Raw genomic sequence first — 25,151 nt, forward strand, 5'->3', positions numbered from 1 at the left:
TCTCTCGTTCATGTCGTGCATACTTTCTACCTTGAGTTTTGTGCAAAAAGTAGAGTTCTTTTGTTCTTGGGGACCTTCCCGCGTTCACTACGTGAACATACAACATCCGATCTGTGCACCAGTTCTGGAGGTGGACTCGGAAAACCCTAGGCGACAAACCCTAAAACATTCCATGGGAGTGCTGGGCGGCGTCGCTTAGATTCGTTTCTCGATGGACCACTAAAATGTGCTTAGATAGCCGATAGGCAGGCACGTTACAGTTGGTATCAAAGAAAAACTTCGTAATGATGTGGGGTTGATTAATGTATGTTTTGAGGCATAACAGAATAACCTAAGTGGTATGACTTGATTGTCAGGCACCTTCTGCACCCAGGAATGCTGACATGCAATAGAAGAAATTCCTTCTCAAGCAAATTAAGGCACCCAATTTTGATGGAGAAGGGATAGATATCGCAGCAGAAGTGGAGATATGGATTGAGTCAATGGACTATTATTTCTCTGCTTCTCAGGAACTGCTTTCTCCAATCAAGCAATGATAGGAAAACTGAAGTTAGTTGGCTAGGCTCGGATATGGTGGAAGAAATGGTGCAAAGATCAAGGTATTTTGGAATCCGCTGTCACTTGGGTTTAGCTGAAAGATACTGTACGCGGACAATATCTTCTATCAACCTACCAGACTTTGAGAATGAATGAATTCTTCAAGCTAAAGCAACTGGAATTAACCATGGGGGCTTACTACCCAAAGTTTGTGACCCTACTAAAATATGCACCACCTATGGATATTGCGTAGCAAGTATCCAAGTTTTTCCATGGCTTGAACACTCCTTTGAATTACTGTCTTGAAGCAATGCATCCAATAGACTTGTAAGATGCATTACTTCGAGCGAAGCCAATCATCCAAGAACTTGGATCACGCAATTGTGACAAAGGTGATCCCCAAGATCAAGACAAGATATGCCTCACGTGTAGAGAGATAGGGCACATCCGTAGGAGATGTCCCTATCATCAATTCTTCCATTGCAATGAGTTAGGGCACATCCAAGTAGAATTCCCTGACTTAAGTCCATAATACATTGAGTCTCCAAGAGAACAAAGCTACATAGGTGCAATCTATGGATATATAGAGGAATCAGATGAAGATGAAGACAAAGACCTAGAGCCTACCACACCTTTCCAGGATGATTAGAAATCCTATAAATTCTACCAACATGTAATACAAGTTATATTGGGAATAAACTTTGCTCTTGTAACTACTGTTAACCCAAGTAATATGAGTTGCATCTATTTTAAGCCTAAAACTTGCAAATGATTAGAGATACTCTAGCAAGGAATGGCAGCTATAACTTGCAATGAATTTTCCTTAAGTGTTTTTCTTGACTAATATATATTTGGTCTTGCTAGTATGACAAAGTTTGAGAGTATTCTTTAATACTACAAGCAAAGCCGATTGACCATGGACCTCAGCCCAGGTCTAAAAAGAGGACAATCTCGGAACATAGTTTTCGAGATAAAGGACCACTTCGATCTGCTAAAAGGATCCTAGGAAATTTTGGTCTAAAGAAGAAACTTCTACCAAGGACAACCATGAACCTTGTGACCCCAAGTGATAAAGCTTTGCACTGTTTCTATTGCAAGGAGTTAGGTCATTTCAAAAGGGAATGTCCAAAGCACCCTAAACACCAATGCTCCGAGTGCCACAACATTGGACATAACTATGCCAATTGTCCCAATAGGACTCAAAGAGAATTTGAACTTACAAGGAATGAAATTGTGCAAGCTCTAGTGATCCAGAATATACCAGATACTTAGGAAAAACCTAGAAGATACCCATGAGATGTAACTATAATAAATTCTTCTCTTATAATCCAGACTTGGATGTATCAACTACGATAAGTTGTTATTCTAAAAGACCGCATGCCTAAGAGTGATCAAAGTGTTGCAATGAATATGTGATGGGTCCTAACACATAGGTCTTAATCCCCATTAATGCTTGTCCTCCTCCCCAGTTTCTTCGGAGATGAGGACATCTCGAGTTCTCTAGGGGGAAGAGGATGTAATGTCCCGCTTTTGTAGGAAACCCCCTATTTTAATTAAAAGTTAATTTTTAAAAAATTCCCCCTATCATCGCCAACGATAGGTGGTGAGGGGGGACACAACAAGTGGCGAGAAGGAAGGACGACATGATAACGCCATGAGGGAGGGGGAGCCGCAAAAACTAGACAACATGGCGGAGGGTGGTGACAAGCACGAGAAGGAAGTGAAGGTGATGATGATGATGGAGTGGACTGCATGGCGATAGCTCCACCCTGGCCACCCACGTGGAGGGGAGGGCCTCCATCACGCTCCCCATTTTACCCTCCTCCCCCTATAAACCCCCCCCCCCCCCAATCGCAAAGAGAGAGGATGCCTTGAAGGGCAGAGACATGCCATTCTTTTTTTTCCCCCTTGCCCCCCCACTATCTCCTTTTCCCCCACAATAACACCCTTTCCCCTACTAGGAAAACCCTCCCTCCATGGGAAGAAAAGGAGGACTCAATGTTGCATAGCTAGAGAGAGAGAAGAGAAAGAAAGGGAGGGGTGAGAAGGGAGAGAGGCAAAGAAGAAGAGGAGAAGAAGAAGGAGGAGGAGGGGGAGAGAGAGAATGAGAAGAGAGGAAGAAGAAGAAAAAGAGGGAGAGAGAGAGGAGAAGAAGAGGAGGAGGAAGAGAGTGAGTGAGGGAGAGTGAGGGAGAGTGAGAGACTGTCTGAAGGAACTCGTTCCTCTTCCCCTCCTTTGATGCCAGGAAGCATATTCCATGGTGGATTTCGTGGGACCACGGTGGATTCTGTAAAATTATATTTATTTGTCGGGGCTTGTATACAAGGTGGATTCCTTGTGCAAAAAGTTGACAGGGACGCCTGTCCTTTTCGAGCATCATGTTAATTTAATGTACAAGTGGGTGATTCCATAGCGGGTGATTCCACAAAATACATATTTAAATTAATGGACGTTTATGAGTTTAGAGTGTGCACTCGTATTAAATTAAGGTTAGGACAAATTTCCAACCTATTTATTTATTTTGCAGTTGAAGACTGCTAGGTATTTACTTTTTCCTGTTTGATTTTATTATTTTCTAACAATTGTGAATGATTTAGTTGATGTGTAGAGTAGGCGGCGATGGCGCTGGGAAGCACTGGGTGATAGCGTGTATTCAAGTTATTTAGAAGAAATTATCATTTTTTGATGGGTATGCGTCTTAGGTGTGGTGCTAATATTTATTTTGCCGCACTTATTTATTGAAGCACTTGACACATATTTTTTATTTTGTATATGCATGGGCGCACGGTTTAAATATTCATTATTGGACATTGTATTTGGGCACTGCCCGACTCTTAGGCCACCCAACCGCTTTATTCTTTATTTTTGACAAAAGCAAACACAAAAGCTAAAGCATGCTAATTGTGAAATTGGGCTATTTTTTAGCTTGGAGATGAATAAAATATTAAATACATGCTTTGTGGAGCGCTCACACAAGGCATGGGGGGAGATTGTACCCAATTGGTCTTTTTTCTTTATTTCATGCAAGTCTATTCTCTTGAAATTTGAGCTTAAAGTAGAGTTCTTTGATCTTGAGGACCTTCCAACGCTTGCTACGTGCACATACAACATCCCATTTGTGCACCAATGGTATCAAAGTGAAGCTGAGATTGAGGGCTTCCAATCGCTTACCATCTCACGTGAAGGCGAAACTCCTAGAACAAACGGGCTCTACAATCAGTCTCGCGACAATCCGTCAATACCAGTGTATTCCTGGTAGTGAAGAACCCCCTACTACGCTATTGGATCGTGAAGGACCAGTCTCTGATGGCGGAGGACCACTTCCCAAGCTCCTTCATCAAGTTGTTTTTTCTCAGAAGAAGATAAGTCAAATTATGCTCAGTTGGAGGTTATAAGGTTAATAAGCTTTATTAAAATGCTTAAGCTCCACAATTCAGTCGTTCGTGGTGGCAGCATGTACTGATCGATGCCGAATCTGTCACTGACATCCTCTTGTCCTAGTGGACGATTTCCAAAATTTCATAAAGGTTTTCTTTCTAAAGCTTCAAAGTCTCAAGCTTTCCTAAGGCTTAAGAATTCAACTTTAATTCTTTTCCATAGCATATGTTCACACTAAATTAGCCCCGAACCGGTTTTTCAATTCCAACAAGCCCCTATTCGTACCTGCTCTCTGATAGAGATAGTTTCCAGCAAGCAAACTGTCATGCACAGTCTATTTCCTGCTTGAAAGAAGACTTCTATCAATTTCCATACCCGCAAAAAAAAAAAAGATCGCAAAAAGCCATTTTTTTAAAATGCCTTGTAAACCCAACTTTGAGCTATGCTCATCTCGCTAACAAGGTTTCGAGTGTATGAGGTTGTTAGAAATTTTGTAGGATGACAGATCAAAATATGGAAGATTTTATGGCCAAAGGTGATTTACCAAAACCAACGATGGAGCAAAAGTTGGACCTAATTATGATGCAGCTTCAAGAGGAACGAAGAGCACGTCAAACTTTGCAAGCTCAGTTGGCCACTCTTCAACAATCTACTGCCGATCAAGATGGACCGCAACCTGAAGATGTTATACAACGTATGATCGATGCGACACTTGAAGCACAATCTATCCAGAAAGAAGCCAAGATAAGTAAAAGAAATTTCAAATTATGTACTTTCAATGGATTACACGAAGGAAAGATTTTTCTCTCTTTTATCAATTGGTTTGATGATTATTTCCATGAAGAACAGTATACCAAAAAAGACAAAATTAAGTGTGTCACTAATCATTTAGTGGATAGAGCATCGCTATGGTGGACTGTTATTCACAAAAGCATTGACTGTCCTACTACTTGGGAGACTTTTCAAAAGAAATTTTTGTAGAATTTTCTTTCACCTCAATTCCCGAAAAAGCAATCAAACAATGGGATCTTCTGCAACAAAGAGATCGCGAGCCTATTTCACAATATACCGAGTGTTTCTGGAATGCCTTATTACAACTTTGAATGCTCAAAGATGTACCTGAGGTGACCCATAAGCGCAAGTTTATGTCTGGTTTGCTTGGTCACTTCTATGTGGAAGTGAACATGTTCAAACCAACGACTCTCGAGGATGTGATTTCCTTGGTCCATGATATTGAAGACAAAATTCGAGGATGAGAGAAGCGGCCACAACAATTCTCAAATAACGGTAACTTCGATACAAAGCAATTCAATTTTAACTTTCAAAGATTCAATCAAAACCGCTTTGTTCCATCTTCATTCCGTAAATCTTAGACATGACCCCTTGCTATACCATCAAACACAAATCCAAATCCTAAGCCATCTTTCTAGCCAAATACCAATATTCCTAAACTCCCCGCGATTACCAATGATGTTTCTAAAGCCAAATCCATAGTCTACTATAAGTGCCATCAACCTGGACATCGGAGCGACTGAAGATGAAGACCATGAAGAAATGCCAAATTTCACAGAAGACAATGACGATATCGGTACTACTTCAAATACTTTACCAAGCATGCCAAATCCCCATTCTTTATTAATGATGAACTGTCTTGTGCATGGTAGAGAAAAGATTGTTTTACATGATGACGGGAGCACACACAATTTTATTTCTGCAAAATTGGTCAATGAATTGAATTTACATACTATTTCCACTTATTATCGCATCAAGGCTGCATTCTTAGGTACTAGATACAATGGAACACAAGAAGTGCATGACTTAGAAATTAAATTGGTGATTATGTTGAACGCAGAAATTTCTTAGTTATGCCTTTGCAATCTAGTGACATTATCTTAGGAATGCCTTGGCGTCATCAATATAATCCCGATATAGATTATTCCATGCATTCACTGAAGATTTATTCTAATGGAAAACAAATCACATTGCATGGTATGCACACTTTCGATAATTTTCCATTGCTTAGTCATACACATGCTAAACCTGCATTAAGAAAAGGTAGCAAATCCTACTTAATATGGGTGAATGAAATTAAAGTTAAAGAAAACCAAATGCATCCTAGGCATGCACAATTTCTTTCACAATTTAAAGATTATTTTGTTGCTGACTTATCCCCTGGATTACCACCCACACATCCTGAAGATCATAAAATAGACTTAATTCCTGGATCACAACCACCATGTCAAGCACCTTATCGACATAATCAAATTGAACAAAAAGAAATTCAAACCCAAGTTGAAGAATTGTTAACCCGAGGACTCATTAGGCCTAGTGGTTCTCCTTTTGGTACACCTGTCCTATTAGTTAAAAAGAAAAATAACACCTATAGGATGTGCATTGATTATCATGCCTTAAATAAGATCAATGTCAAGAATAGATATTTGATCCCTAGGGTAGACGACCTCATGGATAAACTACAAGGGTTTGCAATATTTAGTAAAATAGATCTTAAATTTGATACCATCAACTACGACTAGACACACCTGATATTTTCAAAACTGCATTTAGAACTCAATTTGGACATTATGAATTCCTTGTTATACCTTTTGGTTTAACTAATGCACCAGCCACATTCAGTCGTATGATGAACCGCATATTTTTGAAGCATCAGCATTGTGTCATTGTTTTCTTTGATGACATATTGGTTTTCAGTAAGAATGAAAATGACCATTATGAACATTTATCCTTGGTTTTCAAATTATTGAAAGAGAATCAATTATATGCTAATCCTGAAAAGAGTGAATTTTTTCAAACTCACATTGAATACTTAGGAAATATTGTTTCATCTGAAGGTATTAAAGTTGATCCTAAAAAGATAGAAGCAATTTTGAATTGGCCGATACCTAAAAATGTGCATGAATTATGTTCTTTCTTAGGTCTTGCTAGCTTTTATAGAAATTTTTCATTACTTGCATTACCTTTGAAAAATTTATTAAAGAAAGGTATTGTGTATCATTGATTTGAAAATTAGCAAAAGTCTTTTGATTTACTAAAACATGCCTTAACACATGCTCTTGTATTGCAACTCCCTGATTTTAATAGACTATTTTTCCTAGTAGTCACTGCCGCTAGTGGATCTGGAATAGGAGCTGTCCTTATGCAAGATTCACATCCCATAGCCTACTCTAGCTGCAAACTTAAGCCCTCTGAACTTAAGTATTCTACCTATGATAAGGAATCGCTAGCAGTAGTACAAGCTTTACGACAATGGAAACACTATTTAATGGGATCTGAATTCATGATCAAAACTAACTAACAAAGTATCAAACATCTCCTTAGTCAGCCACAAATCTTTGACCGTCATATTAAATGGGCTGCTTTTTGTTGAGTGTTGAAATGATTTGTTTTTTGCCTGATTTTTGTTGTTTTTGAGAGCTGAATGGTTGATTTTATGAGATGATTGATTGGTTTGAAAGTGGTTTGAGAGTGTTTTGGATGATATTGATTGTGATTTGGAAGTTCATGATGATTATTAGTAGAGATATGAGGTTCTGTGATGTTTTGATAGGTTCTGATTGGTTCTATATACCTTCTGTATAGCTTTTGTTTTGTTCTGATTGTCTTCTATAAGGAGGGATAGAGTATTGATTGATGAAGATTGAGATCTTGTGAAAGCTTATTGAGTGGTTTGTGAGAGTTTGGAATGGTTTGAGTATGAGTTATGAGGTTTTGATGACCTTCTGTAACCTTCTGTAGGTCTTCTATAGAGCTTCTGTCTCTGTTCTGTTCTGTACTGTAGCTGTTCTGGTACTATTTTGTAGACTGTTCTGTATGCTTTTGTATGTGTTTTGATGGATGAGAATGTAGCTTGGGAAAGTTTTCTAGCCTTGGAAAGAGGTGAATACAAGTGCAAAAGAGCTGAAAGAAGTGAAAGAAATAGCTGCTGAAGACTCAAGTGAAGACTGGAGTGAAGTGATAGTAGTGAGCTATGAAAAGACACTGTAGTGGCTCTGGTGACTCTTCATATCAAACATACCTCTTGGGAGGGGTATCCATGACCTAAGAAGGATTATTGAGAGTGATTTTGAGATATTTTAGTGAGGAGATGATGTATTATTGATGGAGAGAGAGAGAGAGAGAGTCAGAGATAGCCAATTCTACAAAAACAGAGTGATTGTATATGAGAGATTGAGAGAGAAGACTATGAAGATATTGAAAATGAATACTATGTGATGTATTTCCATTAAAAGATGGTGTATTCCTTTGCTTTCTTTGTTATATTGATGGATGTTGTGAAGATATTGAAGAATATGGTTGATTCTATCAAATCCGTGGGAGATCTACATGATGCTGCATGAAGATTTGTTGTGCCTGGTGTTCTTTTCTTCATTGTGATCATATGAAACATAATAAAAAATCATGTTGGTGTTACAAGATAGATTTTCTTGCAAGAGAATTTCCTTTTCCTTGGTGTTCCTCTTGGGGCTCCATGTTTTTGGTGCGCAGCCGGGGAACCTTGCCATCAACAAGCACCAGAAGAGGCTGAAAATGAAGGAATTGGCATTGCCAAGAAGAGAAGAATTCAATGGATGTTTGTAAAGTTCCTTCTTCCACTGAAGAGTTGGAATTTCTTATAATCAAAGCCACTTTCCACAAGAAGTTCATCCCACAATGGCGGAAACACATCACCATCATGATGCATGCTCTATGTAGTGGACTGTTTCCTCTTCCTGTTGAAGCAGCAGAAACTTGTGTCTTGGTGGCAAACTGTTTGGGGACAAACTAAAGAGAAGAAACAGAGAGAATGACCATCCATGGAAGATTTGGCATTCATTGAGAAGTTTCCAAACATCATCAAGTGGGAGATTGTGAAGAAGCTTCAAGAATCTTGGTCTGTAGAGGTTCACAAGGACAAGAAGGAAAAGAGTTGGAATTTGTTCGTAGATGCTCAATAGCAAGATATGTGGGATGCTTGGTGCACTGATAATCTTCTGTTTGTTCAATTGGAAACCCACTGGAAGTTGGTAGACAGAGTGTTCTTTACAACATACACTGTTGAAACCATCAGAAGCTGGCATTACTATGATGATGGCACCACTACAATGCTCAGACGTATGCATTTTGACACCTTCAGAACCGAATACCTTCCTCTGTGCAATAGCATGAAAGCAGAATTCAGAGACGTTGAAAAGGAAGAAGTAGAAGAAATGTTGGCAAGAGAGTCCTCCAGAGACTGAAGCCTTCTGTTAACCCTCTGTGGAGCACTAACAACATAGTGGAGCCAACCCCCTGATGAATGACGCAATAAAGAGGCAAGCGTTAGAACGAGTCCAGAGGTACATGAGAAGAGAGAAAGCAAAAATCAAGGCTGAAAACGAGCTCGCAGCAGAAGCCGCCTTTGACGCCCTTGCGGAACTCTTTACAGAAGTCCCAATGGCACATCAAGCCCTTCCTCCTCCTGCTGGAGGTCCACTTCCAAGCCATATCCGTCCTGGAAATATTGATGACAGGCCAGCGAATGTAGTCCCATTGCCAGTTTTTAAGGGAGAGTACAATGAAGACCCCGATCTTCATGTAGCAGAGTTTATGATAGCATGTGTGGCTAACAATGCCAGAACCCCTGAGCATTGGTTAGCAATATTCCCCGCCACTTTTAAGGGCGTGGCGTTTCAATGGTATGAGAGACAAGCAGCAGGAACTTTTGGCACATGGGACGACCTGAAGTTGGCCTTCCTCACTAAATTCAGGCGTGAAGGTTTTGAAAAGCGGATGCGAGAGGAATTTATGAATTTAAGTCAGTCCTCTGGAGAAAGAGTAGAAGCTTATGTCTCACGAATGGAATCCATCCTGAAGAGATGGACTAACCATAATCTAGATGATGGCATTCAGAAGGGGGTGTTTCTCAGAGGATTACAACTAGAAGTTCGTAAGTTTGTGGAGCTGCAAAGACTAGCCACATTGCAAGCTGCAATAGAAGGTGCAAGACTGTACAATGAAGTAGAAGCTAGATTGGCGATGAATCTAGGAAGAGGAGTCCTACGTCCTCTAATGCCAGGAATGATGTATCCACCAAATGCAGTCCCAGGGACAGTCCCCTACCCCTACCAACAGATGCCCCCAGTATCACAGTACAGTGCACCAAATCCACAGTGGCCACAATCAATGCCTCAAATGATGGTTCAACCACAACAACAATGGTCCCAACCAATTTCCTCAATGCCAAATCAGTAGCAACAGTGGAACCCTACCAACTGGAGCCAACAGCCACCAACAGTTCAAACAGGAGCTCTGAATCAGAATCAGAACAGAGATCCCTCTGCACCAGCCCAACCTGTTTATGCAGTGATTACAGAGACTCCTCAAAACCCTACTGCCAGTACCTCAGGAGGAGAAAGCTTGAAGGATTACTTATCCAACTCAGTTGCAAATATTAAAAAGGAGTTGATGGATGTGATTACAAAGCAGCTACAGACACTGAAAGTGAATATTGCTAGCATATCCAATGTGGCAGGAGCAGGAAGAGATGTGATGCGGTCAAATACTGGTGTGGTAAGTGTCATCAAGCAGGCCATTTAGCCACTGAATGTACACGAAAACCAACCATTCCTGGAGCCTTCTGTTCCTACTGTTTGCGAAAGAACCATACAGAGGACATTTGCTCTCTGAAGGAGATGCATGATAGGAGAAGAAAGGAAGAAGACGCGAGATTCAACTTGCTGGAACCCAAAATGACAACACAGGATATTGGACCCAAGCCTAGAGAGTTTGGTCCTAATTTCGGTTCCCAGAAGATTTCCATCCCAAAGTTATAGAGGAAGACAGTCTGGCGGTGGTCAGAGATCAGAAGTGGAGTGTTACAGATGCGGAGAAAAGGGACACATCTCACCAAATTGTCCAAATCCCAAAAGGTCAGTGGATTACAAGCCCTTATGCAGTCGATGCAAAGGAGAAGGCCACACTGCAAAAGACTGTCCAAGCCTAGCCCCAGTGAAAAACAGTGCTACTAATAGTTCGGCTAAGGCCCAAGAGCCTACCTCCAATTTAGTGGAATTGGAAGTTGCTGCCATCACCGTGCAAAGAAGAAGGAACCACCTATCCAGAAAGAAAATAATCCTCCTGCCAGAACAGTGAAGTTCAATCTTCTACCAGAAGAACAGAACAGAACAGAGCCTGACAGTGCCATACAGAGCACTACAGTGCCACAGAGAGTTACAGAGACAGTTACAGAGACAGTACCAGAGGTCCAGGAGATAGAAGAGGAGGAAGTGCCACAAGTGGTAGAAGAAGTTCCCATGATTCCTCTGTTGGAAGAAACAAGGAAAATGAAAATGGGTGTCGCCCCATTCCCTAACCGGTTAGAGAAGCCAGTGGATCCTATTAAGGAATACGATCTGGTCAGAGATCTAGATACCTTTAAACCAAACCTCACATTCCGACAATTATTGATGTTGTCTCCCAGTTGCCGAAAACGGTTCAAAAGTATATTGACAAGACGACGTGGCTTAAGGATTGCTTTCTCAACAGCAACAAAGTCCAACAAAGCTCCAGCGCCACCTGTCAAAGAAGTGGACGTAGCTAACGCCTTCCTAGATCCGGGTATCCCAGAGACTGGCATGTGGATAGAAGGCTGCTTCATTGCAAATGCACTGATTGATGGTGGTTCATCAGTAAACATTATGACGGATGTAACAATGAAGGATCTAGGCATGCAAGGTGTGCAACCCACCCAACGGCTCATCAGACTGGCGGATCATAGCAGAATTAAGCCTTTGGGCATTCTCCCATATGTGAAGACTACAGTGGCTAGAAAAGATTATTGGCTAACCTATCTGGTGGTGAAGCCAAATTCTTATGGTACATCCTACCCTCTGTTACTGGGCAGACCATGGCTTTTTGAAGCCTGAGCAAGGACGGATTGGTTCAAAGGAACCTTGACCTTGGGTAGAGGACCCAAAAAAGTGGTGCTGAAGCTCTATGGTTCTCAAAAAGGACATGGATCCACCTCCTTGGAATTATCTTCTGACTCACCTAATGAGGCTGCAGATGGAACATCAGCAGACGAAGATGCTGTCAAACAGATCCTTCCCAAGAAAATAGTGGCACGTTCCTTAATAGTGGATACTGTAAGCTGACTTTCAAAAGATGCAAAGCCATTATCAATGGGTGAATACTTCCTGCCTGAACCAGGAACGATTTCCGAAATCACTTCTGATAGTGAGATAGAAGCATGGATGTACTGCTCTCCCTATTATATGGCCATAGCAGAAGCAGAGACAGAGACAGAGACAGAGACAGAGACAGAAGAGGATGAATATGATATGGATGAAGAAGGTTATGAAAGCGAGACAGAAGAGTCTCTCCCACCCGAAGAGGATATATATGAAGAAGAAGTTCCAGAAGCATTAGAAACAGACGAGCTCATGCTATGGGACAGAATGGCAATGGTACCATTTGGTCTGGTAAATGGATCTTCTCACATGCAAAATCTTTATAAGAAATGGGTTACAAAGAACAAGCCATCTTTCAGCAGTGGCTCTTGCCGCCCTCACCCACCTTTGCCAAAGAAAGATGATGATGATGCACCGTGCCAACAAGCACCAGTCCCACAAACCCAATAGAAATCAGAGGGTCCCTCTTATGTGGCGTTCCTAGACGTGTCATCAAAAGAGGAGTCTTCAATCCAAGAGGTAATTAATCTTGAAACCAAACCCGAAACGTCTCTAATCCCATTTCAACATCTCCAACAGCAACCTAAGTCTCCACCAAAAGAAGAAGTTGGTTCTAGTGGGACATCAGAAGAGGACACCACTCCCTTGAAGGAGTCAGATCTGTACCCAGAAGCAGTCTGTGGGACCTTCATCCGTGAAGTAGAAGGTGAAAGGCAGTTAACCTTTGTGGATGCAGATGGCACTGAACGCCACTTGAAGGTGGGTAGCAGCCTCCCAGAAGAGGAGTTGTCAACCTTGTACAACTTGTTGAAAGAGAATTTGGACGTGTTTGTGTGGTCCTAAAAAGACCTAAAGGGGATTGATCCCACAATATGTCAGCATCATATTGACTTGGAGCCTAATGCCAAGCCAGTACGGCAACGACAGAGGCAAATGAACCCAAATTATTCCACATTGGTAAAAGCCAGAGCTGCTGAAGCTTCTGGAAGCCTAGTTCATCTATCCAGTGGCAAATAGTGAATGGGTTTCACCCATCGTGGTTGTACCCAAGAAGAATGGCAAATTGTGAATATGTGTGGATTTCCACAAGTTGAATTCTAAGACGAAGAAGGATCACTTCCCAATTCCTTTCACAGACCAACTTTTGGACACAGTGGCAGGACATGAGCTTTATTCCCTTCTGGATGGATTCAGCGGATACAACCAAGTGTAGATAACAGAAGAGGACCAGTCCAAAACAACCTTCACCATAGAATGGGAGACCTACACTTACCGAGTGATGCCGTTTTGGCTCTGCAATGCCCCTGCTACTTTCCAGTGAGTCATGATGGCCGCATTCCAAAATCATTTGCACGACTTTATTGAGGTATATTTGGATGACTTCTGTGTCTATAGTTTGATCCGTGAACACTGGGGACATTTGGAACAATGCTTTGACCGATGCCAGGAGTATGGGATTTCCCTCAACCCCGACAAATGTATATTTGGGGTCTCTTCTGGAGTTTTGTTAGGCCACATTGTCTCTGCACAAGGGATATCAACAGACCCTGCAAAGATCGAAAAGATTGCAGCTCTGACAGCACCCACCAACCTCAAACAGTTGAGGGGATTTCTGGGCCATGTGAGTTACTACAGAAGGTTCATAGCCCATTTCGCAACAAAGGCAACCTCCTTGCACAAGCTTCTGAGGAAAGATACAGAGTTTACTTGGACAGAAGAATGTGACAAAGTCTTCAACACTCTGAAGCAGTGTTTGATTCAGGCACCCATTCTGCAGCCTCTTGATTGGACGAAAGAGTTCCATGTACATACTGATGCATCTATTGAGGGCTTAGGCGCTGTCCTATGCCAAAAGGGCTCCTCGAAGCTGGATCAACCCATCTATTACGCAAGCCGAAAAGTCACTGATAGGGAACGGAACTATACAGTGACAGAGCTTGAGTGCTTGGCAATGGTGTTTGCCCTAGAGAAGTTTCGCCATTACCTCCTGTCTACCCACTTTAAATTTTATGTGGATCATGAGGCCCTATGCTTCCTGATGAACAAAGCAGATGTGAAAGGATGAATGATGAGATGGCTCCTTCTATTCTAGGAGTTCGACTTTGAGGTAATTACCAAGCCTGGTCATTCCCATGTTCTGGCTAATCATCTGTCGCGTATCCCACAAACTGCAGACGAGGAGCAGGATGATCCAAACCTCCCTGATGCTTCCCTCTTCCTGGTAGAAACTGTAACCCCCTGGTATGTAGACATTGCCAATCTGCTAGCAACCCAACAGTACCCTCCTGGCATTTCTAGTCGGGTCTGCTAGCAGGATACAGGTGGCCTACCATTCATAGGGATGCCTATGATTACTGTAAAAGATGTGATGCTTGTCAGCGAATGGGGAAACCTACCAAGACAAGTGCTATGCCATTGCAGCCTATTCTTCCCTTGAAGCCTTTCGAGAAGTGGGGCATCGACTTCGTTGGCCCGATCGATCCTCCTACTCGAAGGAAACAGAACCGGTACATCCTCGTATGTGCGGATTATGATGATCGACTTATAGAGGCCCTCTGGGCGTACAGAACCTCCCATAAAGCAGCAACGAGACAGACACTCTTTCAGCTGGTGTATGGTATAGAAGCTGTTTTCCCTGTTGAACTGGAATTACCCTCTTTGAGAGTGGCTATCAAAGAGCATTTGGGGGACGATGATTCACTGCAACGCCGTCTCCTGCACCTGGAATGTTTGGACGAAACTCGTAGGATGGCTCTACAGTGCATGGAAGCCACGCAAGCTCGACGCAAGGTTTACCATGACAGCTTCATCAAGCACAAGGAGTTCAAAGAAGGTGATTTGATCCTAGCCTATGATTCTCGATTTGGTAAGTTTCCTGGCAAGTTCCAACAAGGGTGGATGGGCCCATATAAGGTACTTGCCGTCAACCCTAATGGCTCTGTCCAAGTGCAGACCGTTGATGCCTCTGATGATCCCTTCCTGATTAATGGATATCGCCTGAAGAAGTACTTCCCTCCTTGGGGATCCTGATAATCATGGTTATTTGATCCTTTCCCTCGTTGGCGCGGCACTGTACTTCTTATGATGCTAATTCTGATAGCTGTTCTTCAGCCACTCCTGATGAGGTGGACACAACCCTCTGTCCCCTCAACCCCACCTTCCAACCTTGATCTCTTATCCTCTATTTTCCACCAGTGACTGTGGCGAGGTTGGTTCTGATACATGGTCTTTCTACCATTTCCTTGCTTAATTCGAAGAGAAAGAAAAGAAAAAAAAAATACATATTGGTCATGGGAGAAAAGGACTTAGGTCCCTGTCATGCCGACCTATTCTTCGAGAAAAGGTGGAAACACCCTCGGGAGTAGAAAAAAAAAGAAAAAGAAAGATAAGAAAAAAAACAAAACTGTTATGGGAGAAAAGGAAGCAATTCCCTATCATAGCAGGCCTCGTTCCAAGAAAAGGTGGCACACACCCTTGGGTGAGAAGTTGGCTGTGGAACAAGTGGCAACACCCAGCAGTCCAGAAAGTGGATTCATCAATTGAAATTTCCAAGATCTAGTTCCGAAGCTGCCTCCCTTGGTACGCTATGTCCTGGGCCTCTCTGCAGAGCGTCTAATTGTCCTCTAGCAGACGCCATGTTCTATTCAACACAACGTTCGATTTGATGGCTACCTCCCTGGGTACGCCTCTTCAACAACTGACGACGTGATCTTCATCGACAAATAATCGAGTGATGTGAGCTTTCATCCTAACCGGATGGGGATGTGAGTATGGTTGCCCTCCTGTATCTATCAACAGAGAGTGAGACAGAGGATGGGCCGAGAGACCAGTCTTTGCCTTCAAATCAAATGAGAGGTGAGTAGTGTGAATGAAGTGTTGCACACACGGGATGGGCCTCTCAATGCACAAAGCACAATTTGTTTTTGTGCACTGCACTATAAGGCTCCCTGGCCTTCCTTCTCGCACCGTATGCCGGCATAGGGCGGGATGCACAGTTGCACCATCCAATGCGCACAAGGCATACAACCTTTGCACAAGTGACCGTGAGGATTACATCAATGGGTTTCAGGACATGGTTGCCCTTCTGTATCTATCAACAGAGTGTGAGACAGAGGGTGGGTTGAGTGTGACTGGAGTTTCTTCAATCAATTACTGAGAGGTGAGATTGAGGGATGTTACGACACTTGGAGTCAGGTATGTTCTCGTTTCCCTATGCACCCACGGGATGGGTCTCTACCGTCATCACAGGACACGTCACCCTGTTCTGTACACTGCACTGTAAGGCTCCTTTGCCTTCCTTTTTGCACTTATGCCAGTTGGGTTGGACGCACTAATGCACCATCAACTGTGCACCCTGGCATACTCCCTCTGCACCATTCCCCCTGTCGATTTCTAAACCGGGTATGAGATATGGGTTTCAATCCTTATTCCTCGAGTGATATTAGTCGTGGGGCAAGTGACAGTTCTTTCATTCCATTTGAGTGACTGTGAGTGGAGTGTAGTATCCCTCATCATCGACAAATTCCCTACGATTCCTTCAACCAGCTACCTCCCTGGGTGTTGCCGCGTGGCCCCTGCCATGAAGGACGAGTACTGTAAAGATACCTTGGTACCTCCTACAGCTGACAATGACACAGGATGTGCCATTGACAATCAAGCTTGATCCTCAACAAAATGGGCCACGTTCTTCTAACCCTACATCATGTTTCTCAATGACGTTCATGTTTTAAGTATGGGGACGCATCCCTGTGCGTCTACATTGCATACCCTTCTGCATATGCCTCAACCTGCTAATGCATCTATGCCATGACTTGCTTTTACCCTGATGAGGTCCCTTCCCACCCACTCGTCCATTTTTCCCCCACCCTCGGGGCTATTCCCTTGCAGTTTTTCTTCATTCCCTGATTTTGCTGTGTTTCCATGTAAACGCATCCTACGTTCACTGCAGTCCAAATCCAACCTTATCGCCATGTTCCTCCTTTTGAACTGCCCATTTTTCCTTTTTATCTACCCTTGTTCCGATGCACGGTTTTCGAGTTATTAATTTTTGAAGTATTTTACGCAAATTAGCCGGTTTTTCATGTGAACGCGCTTTTCTTGCTTCAGAACCGTGCTTTGACATCATAGCCGTGACAACAACTTTCTCCCTGACATTTTTTCTTTTTACTCCGAGTCATTTTGATGTACGGTTTGTCCAATATTAATTTTTCGGTTTTTTAAGACTTTTTCGTGCGTCTTTTTGACATTTTTCCATGTGAACCTGCCCTGTTTGCATCGGAATTCCAATTTGATTTGACAACCGTGTCCCGCGTGCCTTCCCCCACATTTTTCCTTTTTCCTCCACCCTCTTTCGCCTTCTGGATTTTTAATTATTAATTTCTTAATGTGTTTTCGGGCGTATTTTTGGTGTTTTTTGCATGTGAACCCCTCCTACTTCCACCAAAACTGCGGTTTAACATGACAATTCTGTGCCACCCCTTCCTGCTGACATTTTTCCTTTTTACTACATGTCATTCCGGTGAACGGTTCGTCCAATATTAATTTCTGATCCCATTTTCGGGTCTGTTTTTTGGGTTTTTCCCACGTGAACGCATCTTATCTCAGTCGGAACTATGTTTTGATGTGATAGGATTGTCGGGCATGTCTTTCTGCACATTTTTCCTTTTTCCTGCACCTAGTTCTGATGCACGGATCTTCCGATATTAATTTTTACTTGTGTTTTTTGGTCTGTTTTTTGTGTTTTTGCATGTGACCGCCCTTTACCCCCCCGGAACTCCCATTGCACATTTTCCCTGTCTTTCCCCTGCCGTCCTGCCCGCTTTTATTTTTACGCCATTTTGTTTTGACGTCCGGATTGGGAGTTATTAATTTTTCTTTATTTTTATGTGTTTTTGCGCGCCCCGTCCCGCGCGTGAACGCACCTGTTTTCGATTCTACACGTCTTAACGCGCCCGGGTCGCATCTGCGTGCCTCGTCCCCGCATCCGGGCGCCCTTTCCATCCCGTCACGGTAAATTTTTTTACCCCCGTCCCGTGCACGCGCGCGGGACGGGGGGTACGCCTCCTTTTTGGACACTAACCATACCCCTAACCCCTACCCCGCCCACTAACCATACCCCTAACCCTACCCCGCCCACTAATCCTACCCTCTCCATCCCTTCCTACCCTTTTCCACCCTCCCCCATGGCCCCTGCCCATCTTCCCACCCTTCCCTATCCCCCCCCTTACCCCTACCCCGACCCCTCCCCACCCTAACCACCTTCTCCCTCCCTATCCTGCGTCCTCCCTTCCCTCCCCTCCTCCTCCCTCTCCACCCTCTTCTCCATCCCCTCCTCCTCTTCTCCTCCTTCTCGGCTCCCCTGCCTCACGCCGCCTGCCGCCGTGAAGGACGCCCTCTGCCACGACGCCTCCCACCTCGAATCCCTGCCCGCCCTGTCCACCTCTGACGGCCCGCCGTGACACTCTGTCGCGCCGTCCTCCCGCCCGCTGGCAGGTCGCCTGCCGCCAAGGTCACGACGCCCCGCCCTCTGCCACGGTCGTCAGCGCCCGCCAGGCCTTCCGCCACGCCAGCCCCCGTCCTCTGCAGCCGCGCCTGCCGTCAACCGCCAGCCTCCAGGCCGCCCGCCTCGTCGTCGACGCCCTCTGCCATGCGGGCTGCCTCGTCCTCGACGCCCTCTGCCACGTCATCAGCCCGCCAGGCCTCCTTCCGTCGCCCCTGCTGTTGACCTCCCGCCCTGCACGGCCGCCCGTTGACCTCCCGCCTCCCACACACCTCCTCACCCCCAACCTAGCCCCCATTCCCCCCCCCCCCCCCCCCCGCAAACACACACCCCCCCACCCCCAACCTAGCCCCCATTCCCCCCCTAGCAAACACACACCCCCCCACCCCCAACCTAGCCCCCATTCACACCCCCAGCAATCACACACCTCCCCACCTAAACCCCTGTTCCCCCCATCACTTACCTTTCAACCCCACTAACACACCCCCCATACAAGCCCCCTTTCCCAGCATAACCACCCCATCCCCACCCAAGCCCTCGGTCCTCCTCACCAAACCCCCCTCCCCCCTGTAAGCCCCCTGTCCCACGCTACAGCCCCGTTGCATGGCTGAACCACAGCAACCCCCTCCATAAACCCCCGTCCCACTTGTCGACACCCTCGTGGCATTGACACGCGCATAGGTGTGTACGCACGTGGCTGTTCGTGTGAGTGTGATTGTTCGTGATCATGCGCGGGTGCGGGACTTTGTTCGTCGGTTGCTGACACGTCTATTTCTGGATAATTTTGGATTGAGGAGAGCGCATTCTTTGCATTTACATACACCCACTACCAGGTATTTTCCTTTTTATTTGTTATTTTTTTCAACTACCCCAAAACCCACGGTTAATATAAAAATAAAGAACAAACAAGAAAAAAAAAACCAAACAAACCAACACATAATACAAAAAATGATGAACCCTAGACCCCACCATGGCACGTGCATTCGCGCTAAACACACCATTTTTTTTAATAAAAATAAACCCGTCGTTCACTTAGCACGCGCTACGTGCACTAAAGAGGCACTTTAATATTTTTAATTAAAATGAACCAGCAGTCAAAAGAGCACACGCTGGCAAAAAAGTGCTCCACATCACCTTAATTTGTAATCAATGAACTTGCATTTAGAGACCCAGTCTGGGCATCGAAGTCCGGGATTCGAATTAAAGCACCGCTTTCACCTAATAATTGGTAATTAAATTTTTAAGAAGGAACCGCCGTTTTCTTGATAAGGTTTATCACTTAATAAAAATTCACCCATTCTTAATACTTTATTAAAATGAACCTTTCATTAAATTAATTCCCCTTCACTGCACTTACATTTCCCTTTTTAATAAACCCGTTTCGTGGGATGGGTATGCGCAGTTTTTGGAGTTATTTCCATGGTCAAACACCGGTTTATCAACGCTGTGGTCTTGATGTGTGTAGGTTGTGGTGATGTTTTGGTTTAGTGTCTTTGTTTCGGTTAAGGGTACGGTGTGTAGTTTTTTTTCTTTATTGCCTGATACGGGGTTTTGGGTGTTTGTATGATGCATAGTATGAAGCTTTCGGCCGCGTATGTCTCAAGGTCATGTTGAATTTTTTCTAGGCTGTGGTTTGCTTGGGGATAGTTGGTCGAGTCACGTTTTATTGTTTTGGTTGTTCTCTTATCTTTGGTATTTGCCTGTTGCTTTGCAGGCATTCTCTTTGATTGTTATGTTTGTGGTGTGTGTGTAACCATCTGAATGGCGCATTCTCACGCTCCTCCCCCTATCCAGTATGTCCCAGTAGTTAGTAGGGATTACTCTTCCCTACTCACTTTTGAGCCTCTCACGAAGAGCAAGAAGTCAGGACTGGTCCAGGGTATTTCTATGACTTTGACACCTCGAGGCCTAGGGAAGGCTCTGTCTCTTCCCTCCAAAGGTGAACCTTTTGTTACCACTCGCCAGTTTTTCTCTAATGAAGAGATTCTGAAGCTGTTACAAAAACAAACAAGGGAATTGCTGGATGTTAAGAAGGTGATCAACTCTTCAGAAGTTTCCTTTTCCATGATCACCGATCCTGTGTGGAAGATGGTCTGTCAGTTTCTCTAGGACAGGTTTACGCCTGCCAAAACGCCATCCCAGTACTTGTCCAAAGAGCTTTTTACAGCTTCAAGGATGGTGTTGAAAGGAGTCGCTATTGATTGGAGCACTTACCTCCTCACTAAAATGGATCAACATTTCGTCAAAGTCACCAGGGGCAATGTTACCAATGTCACCTATGGATCGTATTTGTCTGCCTTCTTGACCTACTCAGGTTTATAGAAGAGTGTGCCTCCACCTCCTCCATCAGATCCCGTACCTCCTCCTCCACCTTCAGATGAGTCAGAACCCATTGATATAGAGGATGATGATTCTCCGCCTCCCCTGGTCATCCAGCGCAAACGCTTGAAGCGGGTAGCGGATAAAGCTCCTTCAGTTCTTCCTTCAGTGCCCATTCCTGCTACCTCTGGCAGTGATCTCCCTGGGTATCTCACTTGTAATAACTTGTTCAGAGCACATCGCGAAGGTTCGTTGGATATCTCAGTTCCCTCACTAAACAATCTATTCTTGGGAGATGCAATTCCTTTCCTCTGTAAAGACATTCAGAGTTCCATTGAATTGTCAGTGACAGCCTGTGTTCAACAGCTGTACGCTTCCTTTTATGAAGAGCTGATGCAATCTAAGGACTAGTTGCATAAGGCAACATCCAAGTTAGCCTCTGCTAAGGATACCCTAGCAGATTTGTTTAAGCAGATGGAACAACAAACCCACCTGGTTGCAACCCAAAGAGATGAGATATCTTCTTTGAAGATCCAATTAACAGAGGCTCAATCAGAGGTTACTAGCCTTTCAGAGGAGAAGGAGAGGATGTCCAGAGAAGCGCAGGAGTTCCAAACTCTTTTAGATGCCAAACTTTCAGCCTTACAGACTGCTAATGACACAGTGGAATCCCAAGCTTCCCAAATCAAGCAGTTGCAAGATCAACCGGCAAAGTCACGGTCTGTTCCTCCAAGCCCTAATGTTCCCTTGATCCCTTCTCTTTCACAGCAGGACTTGGCTACTCTTCAGAGATAGGCTACCTTGTGTCCTCTATTCCAAGTTAAAGTGGAAAGATTGCAATCCAGAATGGATTTGCTATGGTCTACATTTGAGCAGTTTCAAGAATATATTCCACCAGACCATTCTTTCTTTGTTCACTACCAATTACAGAAGTTGGCCTTCTACATGAAGCTTTCCACGATGGATTTACCTCTTCCAGAGGATGGATGGAGTGGGGCTTGGTCTATTGAGTTGCTGACAGATGTGGTAAGGATGGTGTTTGAAGATTCTATCACGACAGATACCATGTTGATGTTCTACATGTATCTACGAGGAGACTTGTTGATTCCAGATGAGGTGGATATGGCATGGTATGTGGGAGACGTGGCTCTACAAGCTGTTTTGTATGTTAATCATTTGGAGTTGTGCATAGATGACATGTTCCAGAGTTACTCCTCCAAAGTGGCTAATTGTCCTGATGCTTCCTGGCATACCATGATTGATTCTGTGGTCCTGAATCAAAGACAGAATACATCCCCTACCTATGCCCAGAGTACTAATCAACTGAGGGTGGATCTCTTAGCTTATCTTTCAAAACATAATCCGTTTGATTCTACCTTCTTTGATGCCTATCATAGAAGATCTCTCTTAGGACCTTCTATTCCTACCCTCCTGTATTACCAACAAATGGCTCACCGATATGATCTATATCTTTCCCTTTGTCAATCCAATTCCACAACCATTTTACCCCTTCTTTTCCAACCTTCATCTTTTCCTCAAATTCCCATTTTTATATACTGTTCCTTTATTGAGGATTGAGTATTTTTCCCTTCTCCACCATATCCTTCTCCATCCATTCATGTACCTTCCACCTTTCCTATTTATCAGTTAACACCCTTCTTAACTGATTCCCTACAAATTTCTGCCACTCCTTCTTTAAATCATTCTTCCTTTTATGATTTTGCATATCCCTCACTTCATCCACTTTTCCTTATTCCACTTCCCTCTCCTAACACTTCTATATCTCAACCGCCTCAGTTGGTTAGTGACTATGACGGGTTTGATCATCAGATTTCCAGAAGAAGGGGATGGAGCTCGAATGATTTCCTTACAGGACCTCAGATAAATTGGCCAGTAATTTCAGGAGAATGGACAGCTGCCAGTCAAGCTTATCAGAACTATATTCATTTTGCTCAGCAGTATTCACAATCTGCAGATCCTTCAGTGAGATTAACTGCTCACTTTGCTTGGTACTTGGCGTATATGCATAGGCACTCTCATAATGATTCCAAGCCTATTCCAAAAGTTGTGCATGAATGTCAATGTGAGCATTGATTCCCAGCAGCTGGATATATTGTATTTTCATGCCCTTTGTTTGCCTAGCAGATACCTTGTCCTGTTGGAAAAGATGTGCTGTCTTCAATTTTTTCAAAATCCTCCCAAAACATTTGTAGATGAATCCTTGTCTATGGATCATTTCTGAAATCATCAATCTTTCAAGAGGGATCATCTTCATTGATACCTTTTCCAATGTATGGTGGATGCTTTTTAATGAAAATCTCTCTTTTTGGAGGAGTCATTCAGATGGTTGTGTTGTGTGTAGTGTTTGTGTTGTGGATTAATTTATGTAAAGCGAACGTGGTGGTTGCCTATTGGATTGGATTTCGTGCGAGCTACATTTTGACGAATTGTGGTGATGGGGTCGTGGTTGGCGAGTTGAAGATGCTGATGAAGAAGAAAAAAACTCTTATATCCTTTACAAGTTTGTTGTAATTTCCAGTTTGATAAGCAATGTTAATGTATAAAGGGTTTTCCTTTCGTTGTATTTTTATATCAGATACAAGTTATAAGTTGGGATTGTGGTTGGATGGACTGTTTTTGAAGACATATTGAATATCAAAGTTGAGCTTTTGAATGAACTTGTATTCCCTTTTTCCTGGGTTGCGAGGACGCTTCCTTATTAAGTGTGGGGATATGTTGAGTGTTGAAATGACTTGTTTTTTGGCTGATTTTTGTTGTTTTTTAGAGTTGAATGGTTGATTTTATGAGATGATTGATTGGTTTGGAAGTGGTTTGAGAGTGTTTTGGATGATATTGATTGTGATTTGGAAGTTCATGATGATTATTAGTAGAGATATGAGGTTCTGTGATGTTTTGATAGGTTCTGATTGGTTCTGTATACCTTCTGTATAGCTTTTGTTTTGTTCTGATTGTCTTCTATAAGGAGGGATGGAGTATTGATTGATGAAGATTGAGATCTTGTGAAAGCTTATTGAATGGTTTGTGAGAGTTTGGAATGGTTTGAGTATGAGTTATGAGGTTTTGATGACCTTCTGTAACCTTCTGTAGGTCTTCTATAGAGCTTCTGTCTCTGTACTGTAGCTGTTCTGGTACTGTTTTGTAGATTGTTCTGTATGCTTTTGTATGTGTTCTGATGGATGAGAGTGTAGCTTGGGAAAGTTTTCTAGCCTTGGAAAGAGGTGAATACTCCACTTTTATTCAAAATTTTCATCCACTTATCTAATATCAACCTGGAAAAGAAAATGTTGTTGCCGATGCCTTGAGTAGAAGACCAACTATTCATAATATTTCTGTGATATCTTTTGATTCCCCTATTCCTATGAAAGATACCTCTGATCAAGACCCTAGCTTTCAAACTGATTGGAATAAATTAATTGCAAATAATAGGATTCCAATTAGTTCATTGTCTTATGCTGATGGATTTATGTTTTATGAGAAAAGGTTGTGTGTAACTATTCCATTTAGATCATTTGTGCTGCTGCACGAAATTCATTGTCCCCCATATCAGAGCCATAGATGTATTATTTCCACTTTACGTACATTGATTGAATATTTTTACTAGCCACAGATGGAATCTAATGTTTCTAACTTTGTAATTGAATGTATAATTTGTCAAAGATTTAAGCAACACCATGGTAAGCAATATGGTTTGTTAATGCCTTTACCAATTCCAAAACGACCATGGAAACATATTTCAATGGATTTTATTACTGGTTTGCCTAACACTCAAGATAATCACGATATGATTTGGACTATTGTAGATCAATTTAGCAAATAATCATATTTCATTCCATGCAAGAAAACGTTAACTGCAACTCAAGCTGCTCAATTTTTTTAAAAAATTGTTTTCACTAACCATGGTTTGCCAAAAGTTATTATTTCTGATCGTGATTCTAGATTCTACAATAATTTTTGGCCTACTTTGTTTACTAATTTAGGAACAAATATTGATTTTTCATTTGCATTTCATCCTGAAACAAATGGGCAAATAGAAGCTACAAGCAGTACAATCTTGGATCTTTTACGTGCATACACAATTTCAAAACCACAAACATGGGATACACACTTACATTTACTTCAATTTTCATACAATAGTACCCCACATACAGCTACACGGAAAGCACCTTTTGAAATCATTAATGGATATAGATTGCCTACACCTATTACGTCATTATCAAACAAAGTTAAAGCTA

The sequence above is a fragment of the Lygodium microphyllum genome, chromosome 26 (assembly GCF_053477565.2).
Source record: "Lygodium microphyllum isolate KBCC chromosome 26, Lygodium_microphyllum_v1.1.10, whole genome shotgun sequence".
Taxonomy (NCBI): domain Eukaryota; kingdom Viridiplantae; phylum Streptophyta; class Polypodiopsida; order Schizaeales; family Lygodiaceae; genus Lygodium; species Lygodium microphyllum.